At 48.3% G+C, this 15,673-nt stretch overlaps 1 long non-coding RNA gene across 3 annotated transcripts in view; it reads right to left on the reverse strand.

Moving 5' to 3' along the window:
• Positions 1 to 4,416: 4,416 nt before the first annotated feature.
• LOC148091747 (uncharacterized) overlaps positions 4,417 to 15,673 on the reverse strand; it is a 56,197-nt gene continuing 44,940 nt past the window's right edge. The window contains exons 1-3 of one of the 3 annotated variants that reach the window (XR_015715431.1): positions 14,732 to 14,854; positions 9,061 to 9,185; positions 4,417 to 5,593 (exon numbers count right to left, since the gene is read on the reverse strand). This is a non-coding gene — a long non-coding RNA (uncharacterized LOC148091747). Of the gene's footprint in view, positions 5,594 to 9,060; positions 9,388 to 14,731; positions 14,855 to 15,673 lie in introns of those variants that run through there. The other 2 variants (XR_015715432.1, XR_015715430.1) reach the window with 2 other exon arrangements.

Here is a 15,673-nt window from a genome sequence, read left to right on the forward strand (position 1 = left end):
CCCCGTCTCCCCACTTCTGGGAATGGGTGACCCTCATTGATACTGATGAAAGGGTTGGAATTGTCCACACCAGCTGTGCTCACATGTTCGTGCCACCATGATCCCCTGGCGGAGATATGAAAACACAAGTTTGTGAATCCTCCTGTTCCAGTGTAGCAAGCTTGGGGGAGGCCTGAGCTGCTTCCTTTCGGGCAGGTCCCCGCCCTGCAATGCTGCTGGTCTGAGGCCCTCAAGGAGAAGCACTGATTGGGGAGGTGTCCCTGGCGCTGGTCACGGGAATCCATCACCAGAGCAGCACCACAGTGATTAACAGGGAACCAGTAGAAAACCGCTTCCTCCAGGAAGCCTGTCCTGATGCATCAAGGCCCTGTGGCCCCTGCACCACCCCCAGGTCCTGCACAGGGACCAATTCTGATCGCATGACCCACTGTGCGACCTTATATTGGGGACCTGGGGAGGTGAGAGGCCACTTCACTTCTGCCTGTAGCCCCCACAGGGAGCCAAGTGCCTGACGTCCCCAGACACTCAGTCACTTCAGAGGGAGTGACAATAAATACAGTGTGGCAATTACTTCTGTGGGTACCAGAAAGCTATGGAAATAGCTAGTATGCCTCACAACATAGAATCCACAAAAGGCTAGAAAGGCGTGGGCTGAAATGAAAGAGATAATGCAGCGTTTCCAATTCAGGCTCAAAGGAAAAGGCGTTTGGAAGAGTCTGTGTTGAAGCTGATGTGGACATCTCGGGGTTTTAGTTAAATCTCAGGTGAGTACGAGCCAACAGTCTGAAGTAGCAGATGGAGCATCTGATAAACCAGGAGGGGAGAGTATTTATCCTTAGTAGAGTCATATTATTTGCTACTTTTTAGTTTAAGGACAATAGCAATGTCTGAAGGAGAAGAGCCCAGTAGGAGCAGGTGCCAGAGCCAGGTTACCTGGAAAGGGGGAGTCTTCTGTGTGCTCCTGTTGAAACTTACTTCTGGAAGGTATACTGATTTTTTTTTTTTTAATTGAAGGGCTGAAAACATTTAAATGCAGGTTCCCTTTCTTTTTCTAGCTGGGAGGAAGCTGTAGGCAGGTTCTCATTATCACGGCCACCATTGAACAGGGACCTCCGCTGTCCAGGCCTCCTTTCGCCGGCTCCTATTTTCAGACGGATCTCTCTTGCACTGAAGGTTCTTAAGCTGAGCCTCAGTCCAGGGGAGGGCGTTGTCCAGGGGAAGGGGGTTTAAATGAAAACCATTTACTTTTCCAGCCATTGGTATAGAGGTAACCGATGTCCTGTTAGAGAGAAGAAAACCCTGACAAATATTTCAGGAAATATTGGCGTTTAAATAACTAACATTTAAAATTGGAAAAAGGTGTTAGTTTCAGAAAAGAAATGAAGACTGGAATAAAGAGATGGGAAAATGCTGGCTGGTGGAGCCTCCCCTCTCTGAAGATGGGTTGGGGAGATGCCAGCAAAGCCCAGAGAGAAGCTGGTGCTCTTTTCTCTGTTATGATGTAATCTATTCCTATTTTTCTTGTTTCCCAACCACTCATCTTCTGTTTTCCTTGCTGGGCATTTATTTAGGGGCCACCGACCCTCCAATCCCAGGCTCCGTTCTTCTTGCCCGTGGTCCCCTTGGAAGGAATCTTTTCTCCCATCATTAACCGTCACCCTGATGCAGCTCATTGTAGTGCAGGGTCAGGCCCACGTTTCCCTCATCCCACACCTTCCGCGATGCTGTTCCGTCCACTCCACCCCGCGGGTCTTATCAGGCACAGACACCCGCCTGACTGCGCCCCCTCATTGCTCAAGGCTCAGCTTGTGCATTACCGGGTTCAGAAAGCTGACCCACGGTTTTGCAACAGTCCCCTCTTATTTACATCATTGCCCCAATATTGTATCAATATCCATATCTAAGCATCATTTTAGATATTTCCAGAGTTTGTCACACTGTAGATACATTTTCAGTCTATTCCAAACATTTCTGCTTTCCTTGTAACTTACTCTTGGACTGAGTGATTTAGCTTAGTTTCCAAATACTTCAAAAATTTTCAGATAGCTTTCTTGTTAATTTTCAATTTATTTCTAATATGGTCAGAAAACTTGCTTTGCATGATCTCAGTTCTTCTCAGTCTGCTGAGGTTTTCACAGCGCAGGATAAGGTCTCTCCTGGTCTGTGCTCTGTGTTCTTGTACATGCGTGTTCTGTGCATGTCGGGCGGCGGGTTCTAGAAAAGCTAAACCGGTAAATGGCTGTTCGGGTCCTCTGTGTCTTGGTGACTGTTTTGTCTCCTTGTTCTGTAAGTTGTTGAAGGAAGAATGTCAAAATACTCAACAGCAATCGTTTACTTCTGTTATTTCTCCTTTCAGTCTATCAGCTTTTGCTTCGGGTATTTTGAAGCTGTCTTGTAAATATATACAGATTTGAGATTTTTACTCATTTTGGGTGAATTGGCCCTTTTGTTCACTGAATTATCTCACTTCTTGGACAGGATCACAAAAATGAATTTGCAGTTTGTTTGGATTTTTCTTATTGTTACTGTGGGAGCAGCAGTCTCTCCAACTACATTCGATACAAAAGCCAACTTTATTTTTATTTCTTGTATAGTCAATTTTAGGCAAACATATCTTTAAAAAATCTGGTAACGAAAATTCTGTTTTTAAAATTTTCACTATCTGGCGTAGATGTTAGAAGCAAGACTGGAGATTATTGGCATTGTGTTTCCCTCAGTGACAGTGGCCAAACTCTGGGTAGGTTTCCTTTTCCTCCAGTGTAGCCCTGATTCCAAGTCCATTTCCCCCAACCAGTTATTGCAACACACAGGGCTCCTTTACCTAGAAATGTCACGACATGATTAACTTAGAAACCCAACTGCCCAGCACATAAAAACTATAATCTAGTGTACTAAAATTCAAACTATAAGAAATCAGTCAGGGTCAGTGCTATCAGGTGACGTCCGAGACAGAACTGGTCACTTCACAGACTTTCTGCCGCTGGGGATCCAGCAGCCAGACCCCACCCACAGTGCGATAGAGAGCACAGGACGCAGAAGGGCAGGAGCTGGCACTTCTCCGTTAAACGCACGGTTCCAACAACGACACAAGGAAGCGGATTGTCTCAGAGGAGCCTGGCTGAATTTTTTTATCACATAAAACAGGAACAATTAATTGGAAATAGGCTCCCTTTGGCTCCCCATTTCGAAACCTTGCGGGAGTTTTTAGATGCACTCCTGATAGAAGCCGGCTCGCCAGCACTCGGTTGCTACAGAGACGGTGTCCCTGCCAGGGCCCTCCATGGCGATGCCTGACGCCCTCTCCTTTAGGAAAGCCAGCCCTTTACAGTTACAAATGTGCAGTGTGGGAGAGAGACTATGAAGACAGTCCAACATTTCCCTACGTCTCATAGCAATGCTAACAATCTCAGTTGAATGAGGTTGGGTTACTCTCTCCCGAATGGGTGGTGTTTACCTGAAAATTTCTGTCAAATTGAGCTCCAACTGCACGCGGTAACTATGCTGGGGTGTTGATGGCGACTTCTAAAGTACCTCTGACCCCCTGGCCGGTGTGGCTCAGTGGTTGAGTGTCCACCCATGAACCAGGGCACATGCAGGAGATGCTGGGCTTGATCCCCAGTCGGGGGCATGCAGGAGACAGCCGATCCATGTTTCTGTCTCTCCCTGTCCCTGCCCAGGAAGCTTGGTGAGACCAACCTTCTATTTGTTTTGGTTTCCCATCAATGTGCTACTTTCCCCACATTTCCTGGGATTGGAAATAAAGGACATCGATGGTAACAGACCTGCCCTCCTTGCTTCAAGTCCCATCCACAGTGAACAGTTTCTGTTCAAATCAGAATTCTTGGGACAGAGCATGTCGGTTGCTTTCTAATTTAATTTTGTTTTATAAATGGGGCTCCCTCTCCTTGGTTTCCCCCTTTTGCCCTTCTGTTCCCTGGAATCTGTGGGAGGGAATCTCTCTCCCTCCCTTGTCTCATCTATACAGATGTTGCCCTAAAGTTTTAGACCTAGGCTGTAGAATAACTTAAAGCCCCACTGTTTCCTCTAAAAAAGTATTAACTACACACAAATAGTAGGATTTCAAGATGAAAGAAGGCTGGATGGACGTGGGGACAGAGAGTGACAAATCTTTCGCTTTTACTGCAAACACCTACATTTTCCTCGAGCATTGTCGTTTTCAATGTGGCTCTTAGCAAAGGTGTATTAGAGCTGGAAATCCCCACACATGGTGGGGAAAATTCAATTTTGCTGCTAAATCACAGCAACATTTTCCTCTACCTTTGAGCACAGATGGAGACCTCACCATACAATGGTCCATTTCATGACTTTCAAAAAGAAAATGTCAATTTTGTCACCATGAAATAAAATGGAACACCAAAGACACAGGTCCTGCATCTGCCAGGGAAGGTCAGCAAGGACAATAAAATTCACATTTTTATTAGCGAATGTTTAAAAAGCATCATGGACAAAATAGACACAGAAATGACAGTGATAGCCAGGGTCTAGAACAAAGGCTGCATAGTACATTTGAAAGAAAATGCATCACTCATTTTAAACCTGGAATTTTTAAAAATGGGCGAAAGCTTTGAACAGGCTCTTTACAGAAGAAGATTGATAGGTGACAAAAGACAAAAAACAAAAAAAAAACCTCTAAACAAAAACAAAAAACATGTGAGGCAGTTCCGTGTCCTTAGTCCTCAGGGAAATGCCAATTGTAACAACAGTGAGACATCACAGTCTGTCTGAGTGAAGTAGGTCTTCCTGACCACCAGAGGGAAATGCTGGGCGGTGTGAGTCCCCAACATCCTCCAGATCTTAGTAGGTCTGGACACTCACGTCCTGAAGGCAGGTGCAGGCAGGTGGGAAACAGAGTCTCTGAATTTCTTGGTTGGCCCTGACCCTGGAGAACCCAGGGCCCACCTGAGTCACTGTGACCCCAGCAGTGTCCCTGGTCCTGACCGGGCAGTGGGGTGGAGATCTCCACTCCTGTTTAAGATTTTGATTCTTCCAGGAGGTGCCTGGGGTAAGGCTAGGCCAAGCCATCTGAGCATTTGCTCAGTACCTGAGGGCCCTGGCCAGTTTTCACAGGAGGGTGACTGCCCAGCAGCCACTCACCTGGAGGCGTCCAGGGCCCCAACCTCACCAAGTACCCAGGTCACGTTCCCAGCCACGAGCTCATCCTGATTTGGAGGAGTTCCCCTTGCTGCACTGAAGGAAGATCTCAGGCTGTGGGAAGGTTTTCCAGACCCCGAGGTGGGGAAGTAACTCTGGCCTGATTCAGGGTGCAGCCAGTGGGTTGGCAGCGGTGCATGGGTCTTGGGACCCCCAGCCAGTGCACCTGCTTCAGAACCTGCCAGGGCAACTCTGCAGGGGCTCCAGCCTCTGAGGGGGATGGAGCCTTACTCTGCTGTAGCTCAGGCCTGCTTTTGCATTTCCAACTCTGCCCAGGTGAAGCAGGCTGGAGGAAATGCGTCTCCTGGCTGGTGACAGAGATGGCAGCTTGCAGCCAGTTCCTGGCCGGTGACCTCAGGGTATCAGGGAGCCTTTCCAGCAAATGAAGCACATTTGGAATCCAGGTGTACAACACTGTTAACTGAATGAAAATAAAATATGGAGAATAGATTAAAATTGCTGTGTTCATTTAAATCAATGCTTTGAAAATATATTCATATACAATAGAATTTTTAAAAACACACTTCTAATTTTGTATCATGTCTTAAACAGACAGGTGGTATCATTTTATTCTTGGGTTTGAAAGTTTGCTTCTGTATGTTTAAAATATTTATTCTAGAATCAGTGATGATTTAAACACTACTAAGCAATATAAGCTTATTTGTACTTAGTATATTTTGGCTTATAAAACGCATTTTGTATAACTTGCTTTAGTTTTTTTTCTCAACTCACACATTTAAATATTTTTCTTAAGCTCCTCTTCACACACAGAATTAAACAGAAAGTGTCTCACTGACCAGAGGCTGTCTCATCCCTGGAAATAAGAGCTTCTTGGTGCTTCACACAGATGAAGATTAACTGCTCCCTGACTGTGACCTTTCTCATAGCTCTAACTGGATTTATTGTAATAACTCTGCACATTCCTAGAGTTCTGCAGCATAGTCCTGAGAAAGGCTCAGTGTATGGTTTATGTTCACACAGTTATTTCCACCGTGTTCCTTGGAACATGCGCCAGGAGGAACTTACCTCTTCCGCCCACTTTACTGATGGAAAAACAGTTCCTGACAAGATCAGATAAGATGCCCAGCATTGGTTGGTGGGCCAGGGTTGCCCTGGTTAACACAACCGAGCAGGGACGGGCCCTCCTATGGGTGTCCTGTGCTGTCCTGTCCCCATGGCTCAGGACACCCTCATGCCCCCCAGCCGTGCCCCCCATAGAAGCACCTCTTCTCCCCGGCCCCACACTTTTTACCCATTACAGGGATTTTATTTTCAGCTCTACTCTCTGGAAATTGGAGAAATGTAAGTCAGTAAACACTTTAGATAGAAGTTCATGCCCAGTTGTGTCGCGATAGTTGGGGCCTATTGCTATACCTCCCAACTCTCCCGAGAGTGGCTGTGTCTCCCGATACTGCTCAACTCTCACAACAGTCCCGGCCTCTCCCCATAACACCCAACTCTGGGGATAGGGGCTGCCTCTCGTGATACTTCCTAACTCTCCTGAAAGCGGCTGCCTTTCTCCACACTGTTCAACTCTCGAGACAGTGGCTGCCACTCGCACTGCTGCTCAGTTCTGGCAATATCGGGAGGCTCTTGATACTTCCCAACTCTGGCGGTGGTGGTTGCCTCTTGCAAACTTCCCAATTCTGGCGAAAGCTGCTGCCTCTCGCGATATCGGTCATCTCTGGCGAACGCAGCTGCCTCTCGCGACACCGCCCAATTACGCGATAGCGGCTGTGGTCGCCATGCTGCACAACAATCTCAGCAGCGGCCTCCTCTCAGGATACCGCGCAGCTCTCGCAGTAGCAGCTGCCTTTCGCGATATGGCCCAACTCTCGGGAGAGCGGATGCATCTTGCAACACTTACAAATTCTCGGGAAAGGAGCTTTGTCTCATGACGTGACAAACTCTTAAGATAGCCGCTGCCTCTGTGAAGCCCACGAGCCTCACTGTAGCAGCTGCCTCCGCGGTGCCTCCCAGCCGGCGGCGTGGACGCTGTCCAGACGCTCCGCAGCTCTCGCCACCGCGGCCGTCTTTCGCGATGCTGCTCATTTCCGGCGGCAGCGGCTGCCTCTCGCCACACCGCCCATGTCTTGAGATAGCGGCTCCCTCACAAGATAATTTCAAATTTCCACAAAAGGGGCTTCCTCTCAGGACACTGACAAACTCATGACAGCGGCTGCCTTCGCAGACCTGCCCAGCTCCGGCAGTGCCGGCTGCCCCCACGATGCAGCCCGGTCAGCCACGGCTGCCTCCTGCGACGCGCCCAATCTAGCGGCAGCGGCTGCCCCTCGCAATACGCGCAGCTCTCGCGACAGGACTGAACTCTGGCAATAACCGCTGCCTCTCGCCGTCTTGCCCACTCTCTTGATAGTCTGGCGATAGCGGCTGCCTCTCGCAATGCTTCCAAATTATCGCGACGAGGGCTTCCTCTCCGGACACCGTCCCACTCTCTCGATATCGGCTGGCTCGCACGACACTGCGGAACTCTTGTTTTAGTGGCTGCCTCTCTCAGTACTGCCCAACTCGCGCCACAGAGGCTGCTCCTTGCGATACGACCTAACTCCCGCGCTAGTGGCGGCCTCTCCCGATCCTTCCTGACCCTCATGGTACCACCTGCCTCTCGTGATATTTTCCAACTCTCACAATAATACCTGCGTCTCGCGATGCTTCTCAAACCTCACGATACTGTCAGGGTATCGTGATACTCCCCAGCTCTCCTGACGGTCGGGGACTCTCGCGATACTCCCCAGCTCTCCTGACGGTCGGGGACTCTCGCGATACTCCCCAGCTCTCCTGACGGTCGGGGACTCTCGCGATACTCCCCAGCTCTCCTGACGGTCGGGGACTCTCGCGATACTCCCCAGCTCTCCTGACGGTCGGGGACTCTCGCGATACTGCCCGACTCTCGCGATCGTCGCTGCCTCTTGCGATGCTCCCCGGCACTCGCGATAGCCACGGCCTCTCGCGATGCACGACTCTCGTGAATGTGGCTGCCTTTCTCCACACTTGAAACTCTCAAGATACTGGCTGCCTCTCGCCATACTGGCAGCCTTTCCCAATGGTGCCTCCTTCTCCCAACATTTTCTTCTTTTCAGGATCCTGCCCAACCCTCACGATCATGGCTGCCTCTCCCAGCCGTGCCTGCCTTTTCTGGCACGTTCTGCTCTCATGATACGGCCAACTCTCCCAATACTGGGCACCTCGTTGAATAGTGCCCACCTCTCAAAATAGCTCCTGCCACTTGTGATGCTGGCGACTCCAGGGACCCTGGCAGAATCTCAGGGTAAGGAATGCCTCGCACAACAGTACCTGCCTTTCGAGATACTGGTTCCCTCTCGAGCTGATGGCTGCTTCTTGATGTCGCGCCTGATTCGGAAGCACTCTCTGGAATAGTAGCTGATGCTTTCCATAGTAGCTGCCTCTTGTGACATTGCACAGCCCTATGACCTTTGTCCTTGGACCCTTGAACTCTGACCTCTGACCTATGCATTTACATCTCTCCCCTATGACCCTGGAATCGTAGTGAGAGAGAAACGCACTTCACACTTAACACACACACAGCTGGGGAAGCACAAATATTTGGAGCTTGTGAAAGTTTGCCCTGGTACTTGTTGCCTCTCCAAGTACCTCCTGGGGAGGCCTGTACTGGATTAAGAATCAGAGTTTGCTGAGCACATTCATGTACACTGGGTATCACTCATTTAAACAAGAATTTCTAGCGTACTTGAGCATCTTTAATTTGAATACAATGATCTCTCTGCTAATTACAAAAGCATGACTTATTCATTAATATTAGGACTCTGCTTGGTCTGTGTGGTCTGAGAATGATTGTGCTGCAAAGGAGTAAAGCTGCTTCCGTGCACAGAAAAAATTCAAAATTTTTACCCATTCTGACTGGATTCTTCCGTCAGGGTAAACAAGCCAATCTCACCAAGTCTTTTTCGGGCTTTCCTTTGTGTCCTAGTGTCATTCTGTCTTCCTTTGGATACAGCTTTGAAAACCATGTGGTCCTGGGTACAAGAAAAACAAAAACATTTGGATGAGGAATGTAAGGGCAATTCGTTAATGTCATGTTCAATCCATCCTTCTTCTGGCCACAAGGTTCAGGTTCCAAGCTTCTGAGAGGCAGTGGCCCTCACTGGCCTGGGTGTCCTTTCACCATCCCTGCAGGGTATGCCTAGAGGTAGCAAAGTCCCAGAATAGGCCTCTGGGTACCATCGTATCAGTTACTTATCTCCTGTAAAATGCTTTGGGCAGGAAGATGGACCAAGAGAGGTCCATACAGGCCAGTTTCCCTGTGTGAATTGCAAGGAGCATCCAGCTGGTCAGGAGGAATCAACACCCACAACTGATAGTGTGTTCGCTTCAGATATCACCTAGGAACTGCATGTGGGTTAACTCTTTAGTAATCTCTGCATTATGCATTTCCTAGTGTGAGCACATGCATTCACTACAGTGGATTGTCTAGATTTCACATCCTCAGTTAGAGCACTATTTCTGGACTCCAGAGATCCCAGGGGTGAATCTTCAGGTTACCCATTCATCCTCAGTTATGTAGAAGCATTCCTCTTTACAAAATTGAACCTGAATCACACAGCTTTTAAAGCTCCAGTCACACGAATGTGATCTATCCTGTCAATCCAGGTGGACTGATGATGCCCTCTCTACCCAACCCGAGTCCCAGCAGGTGTGCTCTTATAACTCACCTGGAGTCTGTACTGGACCCCCACACCATGATTGCCTGTGATCTTTGTTCTATCTGCCTCACTTCTGTCTGCTCTGACACTCACAGATAGGGCTGCAACCCCTGAACCTCCACCTGATCTCTCTGTTTGGGAAACAGCCCTGCTGGGCTGGGCTTTGAGGACAGGAGCCCAGTGGCTCAGCATGATGTCATTATGAGGAGGCCTTTCCTTCATCCATTCATGTGAATTCATCCAGTAACTGGAGTGAGACCCTGGCAAGGTCCATTGTCCTACTCAACTGTGTGGATGAAATTCAGTATGTCCGAAAACACAGAGAATGTTTCCCATTCACAGGCTCAGCTCTGAAATGGGATACGTTCCTAGCAGCATGGGGCCTAAAAACAAGCCAGTGGTGAACAGATTCAAGTTCAACCTCAGAGAACCATTAAACACCCTGCCTTTCATTCAACTGGCACCCTTCACATCTGCTCTTCACCCTTGTGTACTCCACTCTATTGTAAAATAATCTCCCCAGACTCCACTGGCCTCTAGAGTCCAGCTAAGTTTGTCCAACCAGAAGTACTGGTAGGAGTCTGGGACAACATAGAATGTTTCTTTCCCGCTCTGCTTTAGAGGATTCTCTGGAAGCTTCTGGGCCCTCTTTGGTGTGCTTTGGTGGATTCTCTGGAGGGGGACCTGAAGCTTCCAGAGAATCCACCACACCTGCAGTGGCTCCTGCTTAGAGGAGAGGCTTCAGCTTCACCAGGTAGAACACATCCTGTGCCTCCTTCATCCCTCAGTCCCTCCAGTCCCAGGGTCACTAGCAATCCCTTCATTATGCAGATATCTGCCTTCAATGACACCCTTTGTCTACTTTTCAGCTTTTTCCTCTCATGTACCATTACCTGTGCTGAATTTACTGTTGAAACCCACATAAAACAGCTGATATTGAACTGAATCTGTTTGACAAAAATTACAATCATGGCTGGTTTGGGCAGACATCCAGGGAGGTGGGGAGGGCTCTCTGTAAAAGAGAAAACAGGAGGCACATCAAGTTCACTGTCATTTTGAGGTAGTTATTTTTTGAGAGATAGGAATGAAAGGTACACACTAGGTTTTGATAGCTGAAGTTTGGAAGCCCATGCAGAGCACGTCCCTGGAGATCTCCAGGAGACCCTGAGAACATGGGGTTTTGGCTTCAAGGCTACATTTCCTGGGATCAACTCCCATCTCATCTTCCACTGTGACTTAAGGTAAAGTACTTGGCTTTCTCAGCGGCAGGTTTCTGATCTGTAAGATGTGGCGGTTGGAAAGTTTCCATGGCTTGTTGGGGGATGAAAGATAGAAGCCATGTAAAACAGCTTCATTCCTGGTGCTAAAATTCTTTACTATCTGGTGTTTGTCATCATGGTTACTACAGCTGTCCTGAGCAAGTCACGTAAAACGTGAGGTGGGATTCTCCACTTTGCCCCCTAAATGTTCTCCTTATTCAGGTGTGCAGCAAAGAAATCCTCAGAAAAATGAGGGCAGGAAAACAATTCTCAGCAAAAGGATTTAAAAGGTATATAAAATTTAACTTCAAAATAAAAATCTAAGGCCCTGGGTGGGTGTTCGGTTGCTTAGAGCATCATCCCTCCACAGCAACGGTGCAAGTTGGATCCATGGTCAGGGCACATACAAGAATCAACCAGTGAGTGCGTAAATAAGTGGAACAACAAATGGATGTTTCGCTCTCTCTCCTTCTCTCCCTCTGTCTCTCTCCCTAGATCTGCCTTCCTCCCTAAAAATTATTGAAAACATATCCTCAGATGAGGATTAAAATAATAAATAAAAGTCTAAGAATAAAAGGGATTTTTGAGTAAAGAACTCGATGAAGAGTAAATGACAACTACTTTACGTTATTAACTTGTTGCTATACATTCAACTGATACATGAGCTAGAATGGTTTCTACTCCATCACAGTGGTCCAGTCCTGAGAGAGTGCTCTTAGACAGTTGTAAGTGATCATTGAGTTCAACAGTGTGCTCTTTGGGCCATCATGTTGAATTTTGAATAAATATTTTGAATACTGCAAGAAAGTCAAAAAATTTCTGTAATTTTTTGTATGGCTTTATTTATTTATGAATTTATTATGCATTCTTTCATGAAAGTATTATTGAGAAAGTCTAGCTACTATGTTCATTTGTATCATAACCTTTTTTCACTCATCGATGCTATTTTAATCCTCAGACCTTGGAGCATTTGTTCTTGTGCAAATACACACTTATTCTTAATAATTAATGTGCTCTTGCCTCAAAATGTATCTCCGTGTAATATGATAAATATTTGGCACCATGAAGTCCAAACCTCACAATTCTGTGCTTCCTCTCTACAAAAAAATGAATAGTGTGCTCTGACCTGCCATCTCCACTGAAAACAAATTATCTAATGGCGGTATAGGGAAAATAGCTATCTCAACAAGGGCCAAAATAGTACCCAGAGAGGCCTAGCCCACAGATGTGCACTCTCTCCATCATCAACAGCATCTTGCTACCCAACAGAGATTTGGTGATGTGTGCTCCCTTGTCCTGCCTTGAGCGTGTATATCAGTCAGCATATGGTCAACCCAACAGCTATGTCTGTCTTCTGTGGGGAGAGTGTGGGACACTGTCCATTGTGTCCCAAGAGGGGTTCATATAGGCCACTGGCCCTGTGTGAGCCAACAGATGCCTCCAGTTGGTCAGGAGAACCCTCTCCCCACAACTAATAGTGTGTTTGCTTCAGATAACACCTAGGAACTGCATGTGTGTTAACTCTTTAGTAATCTTTGTATTATACATTTCATAGTGTGAGCACATATAGTCACTACCGTGGATTGTCTAGATCTCACGTCCTTAGTTAAAGCACTATTTCTGGTTTCCTGAGATCCCAGTGGTGAATCCTCAGGTTACCCATTCATCCTCAGTTATGTAGAGGCATTTCTCTCTACAAAATTGAACCTGAATCACACAGCTTTTAAAGCACCAGTCACACAAATATGATCCATCTTGTTAATCCAGGTGGACTGATGATGCCTCTCTCTACCCAACCCGAGTCCCTGCAGGTGTGCTCTTGTACCTCATCTGGAGTCTGTCCTGGAATCCCACACCATGATTTCCTGCAGTCTTTGTTCAATCTGCCTGGCTTTTGTCTTCTCTGGTATCTACTGGTAGGTGTGCAACCCCCCCTTCCACCTGCCAGCTACGTTGAGTCAGTGTGGAGACTGAGTGAGATGGCTCATGGCATAGCTGAGCTGCACATCTGGCCTAGCCACTGCACAGATGTAGATGGTATTTTGCTTATGTCCAGGGCCCCAAGACCATGTCTTAGTCAATCTGGGCTGCCATAACAAAAATGCCACTGAATGAGTGGCTTGAAGAAGAGAAATTTATTTCTCACAGTCTGGAGGCTGGCAGTTCAAGATCCAAATGCCAGCCAATTTGATTCCTTGTGACAGCTGTCTTTCTGGTCTGCAGGGGCTACCTACTAGCTGTGCCCTCACAGGACAGAGGGGAGAGGTCGTTTCTCTCCTCTCTCTCCTTAGAAGGGCACTCAGCCCATTCCTGAGGGCTCCACCTTCATGACCCCTCCAGATAGATGCCAGCACCTGGGGGCTGGGCACTGACATGATGTGGAGGGCACAAGCATTCAGCTGTGACAGACTGTGCGGATGGCTGATAGAGGCTGTGTGCCACTCCTTAGAGACACACACCATGATGATGGAATACACTATACACTCCTAAACAGACACTACCTCAACAGACAGCCATTATCTTGAGAGGAAGCCAGTATCTGGAGAGGCAGCCAGTATCATGAGAGGTATTCATTATCCTGACATTCAGCCGCTATCACGAAAGTAGGCCAGTATCACAAGGGGCAGGCACTATTTTGAGAGGCAGGCACTATTGGGAGAGGTACCCAGTATTGGGAGAGTAGGCCAGTATCGCAAGAGCCGGGAACTATCTCGAGAGACAGGCACTATTATGTGAGGCAGCCAATATCTTGAGAGTCGGTAAGTATCAGGAGAGGCAGCCAGTATCACAACAGGCAGGCACTATTGTGAGAGGCACCCAGTATCCTGAGAGTAAGCCAGTATAGAGAAAGGCTGGCACTATGGGGAGAGGCCAGCATTATCGCAAGAGGCAGGCACTATCCCGAGAGTCACTCAGTACCATGAGAGTCAGCCAGTATCGAAAGGCTGGCACTATCATTAGAGATGGCCAGGATCAGGAAAGGCAGCCAGGATCTCGAGAGGTGCACACTATCGCTAGGGTTGGCTAGTGTTTGGAGAGGTAGCAAGTATCATGAAAGGCAGCCAGTATTGTGAGAAGCTGGCACTCTTGGGAGAGGCAGCCAGTATCCTGAGTGGCAGGCACTTTGGGGAGAGGCATGCATTATCACAAGAGGCATCAGTTTCACAAGAGGCAGCCAATATCTCAAGAAGCAGCCAGCGTCACAAGAGGCAGGCACAAAATATGGGCCTCCTTGAAATCTGGAGGAGTTGGAAACAGAGTCAGAGGCATCCAATCCAACTCGTAGAGGCCAAGGAGTCCCCTGCCTAGCCCACACCTAACACATGGGCACCAAGCCTGTATGGGAGCTGCCTCAGGGATGGGAGCCTCCTACCCACCAGTGACTCTCATGCGCCCAGCACACTCCGGGTATAGATAGCCCTGTTATTAGAAGGATCTTAATTCCATTGAGACTGAACATAAAAAAACATTCAAACCTGTGAAAAATTTTTGTGAGATTATTTGAGCCAAATTGTCCACAAATACCAGGAAACAGAATCTCAATAAATTGAATTTATGACCAAGAGGGAAATCGATGAATAAAACGGACCCAGTGATAACCTGAAAAGCTCAGGCAAGGACTGGTTGGCAGCCTCGTTACCACCAGAGATTCTGGCCCCGTCAATCCTAGCGCTGAAGCCACTCTGCCTTGCACTCAGCAGGAAGGGAGTGCAGAAATGGGTGAGGACCGCCCCCAAAAAACCAAACAAGCAGAGCCGATGGACTCCAAGCTTGCTGTAGCGAGGAGCCTGTGTTGAGGGGCTTCCTGTGTGCCCTGATGGGGGGCTGTGGGCCGGGGAAGCTCGAGGCAGGCTAACTGGAAGCAGGACACCCTGTGTGCTTGGTGTGTGGGCACATTTGACCTCCTGTGGTTGGTCCTGAGTTGAAAGCAGAGACATAAAAATAGGAGCACTGGCATCACTGACCAAGCCCTGCCCGTTCTGGGGCAGCTGCTGCGGAGGTTTCTGCTCAGAGCTCTGCTGTCGTGTTCGGCCTCGCTGCTGTCCACTCAAACTCTCCGTCTCTGGAGAGCAAGTGGGGCTGGGGCAGCACCGGCCTCCCCCTTGGGCTTGTATCTCCGTACGGTGAATGGTGCCTCCTAGGTTTATGCCAGTGGGGGGTTACCCTTGCTCACATTGCCCTTGAGTAGAACTCAGTTACTTGGCTGCATTCATTGCAAGGGAAGCCGGGATGCACGATGGTGTTAGTCTTGGTTCCTGCTCCTGGAACAATCAGGATGAGTGCCACACCTGCAGATTCTTACCCTACAAGGTAACAAACTGAAGTCATGTGATACGGGCACAGGGAGGAGAGCAGGGACTTTCCTGGTCTCAGAGGGTGAGGAGATCCCCTTTTGGAGAAGGGTGGTAGATGGCAGTCTGACATGCCCCTAGGGCACAATATTTATAGGTGGGGTCAACTGGAACCAAGGATTAGGGCACTGGGCTAAATTCTGGTCACTGGATTGGACCCTGGACCCATCTACACCACACTCAGTTTTTC

This window comes from Miniopterus natalensis, chromosome 12 (genome assembly GCF_054644295.1).
Source record: "Miniopterus natalensis isolate mMinNat1 chromosome 12, mMinNat1.hap1, whole genome shotgun sequence".
Lineage (NCBI taxonomy): Eukaryota > Metazoa > Chordata > Mammalia > Chiroptera > Miniopteridae > Miniopterus > Miniopterus natalensis.